We start from the raw sequence: 3,738 nt of genomic DNA, 5'->3' as shown, positions 1-3,738 counted from the left end.
CTCCTGCCAGCAGTATTCCTGCCGTGTTAGACAGCGTAGGGGCTGTGTTATGCTGCCTCGCGTGATGGCTGAGCCAAAGTCATAAGTATGGACTGTAATATAAAGCTATGAGAAGTGTCGGCTTTGCATTTGCGTTATGAGTACGGCCAGGCGGATATCCTCTCGAAGACAGTACGTATATTGCAATACCGTAGAGCAAAAGCCGTTCTATCCTTGCTATGCTATCTATTTTGCTATGGTAATGAATGGAGCCAACATCCAAAACATCCAAAGTTAATGACGAGAATCCCGTATTGGATGTGATTCGCTTCGGTCCTATATGCGATACTGCGAACGACCCTAATCATAATGTCGCATAAAATGAGAATTGATGTCAAGCATGCCATGCCTAAAGCTGAGTGGGGGAGTAAACACATTTTATCGTTTTCGGGATCGACACTTCCGCGGACAGAGGTTTCTTTTTTTTGCCCTTTCTGACAGATTTTCTCCTGACCAATACAGTGATCTTATTTACTCTATGCAGCATGTTTCACGAAAATCCCCCGGCTGGATAGTTCGTGAACAGGTGGCGCTATCTAAGAAATCACTTTTTGGTAAAGATTCTTGGGGCATCGGCTATGAACTGAGTGAGCGGGTCATTTGCATACGCTCATTAATTGAATAAACATCCTAACGTTAAATTTCACTTCGCACGCTCACGGAACCTCTTTTACGTATCGGGACATTCAGTGAAAAATATTGATTAAAAACCTAGTCGATTAATTGGTTTCGGTTTACATATTTCTTGCGTGGAGCAGCCCACCAATGCGCTCTTTTGATCAGCTGTCAGGCTATCAATTTCATGTTCATCCGCCTGTTTGACACACGGGGGTGACGAAAGATAAGGAACAGCCGCAAGCCAGCAGAAGATGCTTTGGTGTTCCTTCTCCTTCTCTATACTCTTGAAAATTAACTTCACCACATAGCACAATCCAAGACAATCATCATCCCGGATGACAACGTTCTCTCTTTTGATTAGATGAATATGGGAGGCGATTTTTCTTTTCTTTTCTTTTTTTTTTACAAATGATGCACGGCAACAAATAAAATGCTCCACCTGCCTTTTTAACAAATCGGGCGATAACGTTATCATTCGGGACGATAGAGGCATGCTATGTGGTGCGGTATTTTTACGAGTGCACTCTACTAGTTCACAGCGCTCGCGGGGCATTCGTCATCAATAATAAGAGCACGTTATCTCACACGCGGAAGGAGAGAACCGCCAGAGCTGTTTACCTGTCGCTTTGAGAAGGAATACCGAAGTCTCTCTTGCGGCCTTTCCTTATCTTCCGTCACCACCGTGCGTCAACCATGCGGATGAACACGAAATTGACAGCTTGCTAGCTGATCCAAAGAGCGTATTGGTGCGCTGTTCCGCGCAACAAATATGGAAACCGATTAATTACCGAATTAATTACTCGAAAATATTTTCCATTGAACGTCCCGATGCGTAAAACAGAGGTTCCGTAAGCGTGCGAAGTAAAATTTAAAAGTTGTATGCAATGAACCGCTCACTACTCAGTTCATAGCCGATGTCTCCAGGGTATTTACCAAAAAGAAATTTCTTCACTAGCGCCATCTGTTCACTAATTATTCAGCCGGCAGATTTCCGTGAAACACTCTGTAGACATGTAGGCTGCGGGCGCGTAGGCTGTGTGGTGAAATCAGGCCGGACTAAAGTGTCTGTGTTACATCTCACCTCAGGCAAGGTGGTTTGGACACCATTGAAAAAAAAAAAAAAATATATATATATATATATGTAATGTTGTAGCCTGGCTCAGTTTGAGCATAGAAGAAAGTATTTTTTCTCGAGTTGCCGTAGGTCCCGAGAAAAGAAAAATCCGGAGGAATATGGCAGGTCTGACGGAATAGCGATTTTGGCATTCAATATCTTTTCAAAGGACGAATTCTTGGCTCTTTTTCCTCTCACTGTCAACAAATGTTGGCTTCTAGTTACGACGGGAATTCTTTATATGCCATCAAGGCGAAGAAGGCATCATAGATAAGCAAGACACTAATAGAAATATCTTACATGTGTGGCAAGTTCGTCGTGCTATTTAGAACACACACATAACACACAATACACAAATAACACAATACACAATAAGTAATACACAAATAACACATACTGCCACGCAAATAAGTAATGCAGTAATGTGTAACAAATGCACAATACACAAATAACACAATACACAAATACAAATAACAAATAACACAAATAACACAATACACAATTTCTCTCCCATGCAGTATGAATGGAGAAAAAAACGGAAAATGACTGTTAGTAAAATGAACCAGTATTTGTGGGGAGTGGGCGACACGGTAGGCACCATTGGACCGTTGGTGATACAGCTTTTGGAATAGCTTGTGGCAACGAGAAGTGAGGCAGTAATCCCAAGTATCCTTTCGTTGATATGACACTTGCTGTTCGACAGTAGTAAAAGGTGGCGCGCAGTTCTCGACAGATTCAAATACCTTGATAAGGCTATCACTCCTGGGTTCCCAGACGGCATATTCCAGTTAGGAGGGAATAAGTGTCCTGTATAGACGTAACACTTGATAGAAGCAGTGTCGGCTAACGGCGAGATGGAGGAGGAATGAAAGGATGAAAGCCATGGATAAAACGTAATGGCATTACATATCTGAGTGATCTGGGTATTCCATGACAGGTTGGATGGTATATGAACACCATGGTACTTGAAAGATGTAACAGACTTGAATCATTGACGAGAGAATCTTCAACGTTTACATATGTCAGTTCCACTGACCACGTCGAGCACCATGCTTGTAATGAGTTGCGGTCAGGCTGAAGGAAAAGAATGTCGGAAGGACTGCTTATAGCTTGATCAATTACAGAATCATCAGCGCAGTGTCGAATAGACAGGTAATGCCGTCAGGTAGATACAGGACGTTTCACCTAAGGTGATAAAAAAATTGCCACAGGATTGTCGGACTTTCGGCAATTACATAGCCTTCGAAAATTTTACGGAAATATGAAGTCCTCCACGGTAACCACACACAACCGAAACTATGCACAGCATCGCAGTAATCAGTAAAAATTCGCTTTAGCCCCGCCTGCTTGATTGTCGCAAAGAAAAGCACACGCTATTTACAAGGAGAGGGTGAAGTATTCCCGCCTCTTGTTTTACCTTTCTTTGTGCCGCGTTCACCTTGATGCTGGTGACAACCGACTTATTGCAAAGAAAACAAAACCATGTAATCACAAAAAGCCAAGACAATTGAACGGGGGGTCACTTTCTCGTCTAGACGTAGATTTCGCTATTTTCATTTTCACTATTTTTCTTAGACTCTTTCTGTTGATACTGTGGATAGTTTTTGTTAGGTCTGCGGTTATCCGTGGAGGACATCATACAGTCAAACTCCTTTATAGCGAACACCTTTTTAACGAAAATACCACTACAGCAAATTTTTTTGCGGTCCCGCTGGAGCCTATAGGTTCAATAATGGACATCCTTTTGAACGAAAATACCTTTACTGCGAATTTTTTTTGCTGTCCCCTGAGCTTCGTTGTAAAGGAGTTTGACTGTATTTCTGTAAAAAAGTGAGGTTCACTTGGCAGTTGTCAAAGTTCAATTGAAAAAAGGTTACCGCAATTCAACAATGTCCAAAGCCTTCCTCAATGATGGCAAAAGTTTCCAGAAGGTAAATGTCGAAAGTATCCTCCGGCAAGTACGTCGG

Source organism: Ornithodoros turicata, unplaced genomic scaffold (genome assembly GCF_037126465.1).
Source record: "Ornithodoros turicata isolate Travis unplaced genomic scaffold, ASM3712646v1 Chromosome37, whole genome shotgun sequence".
Lineage (NCBI taxonomy): Eukaryota > Metazoa > Arthropoda > Arachnida > Ixodida > Argasidae > Ornithodoros > Ornithodoros turicata.
The sequence above is the reverse complement of the archived record's forward strand: the minus strand, read 5'-3'. Positions refer to the sequence as shown.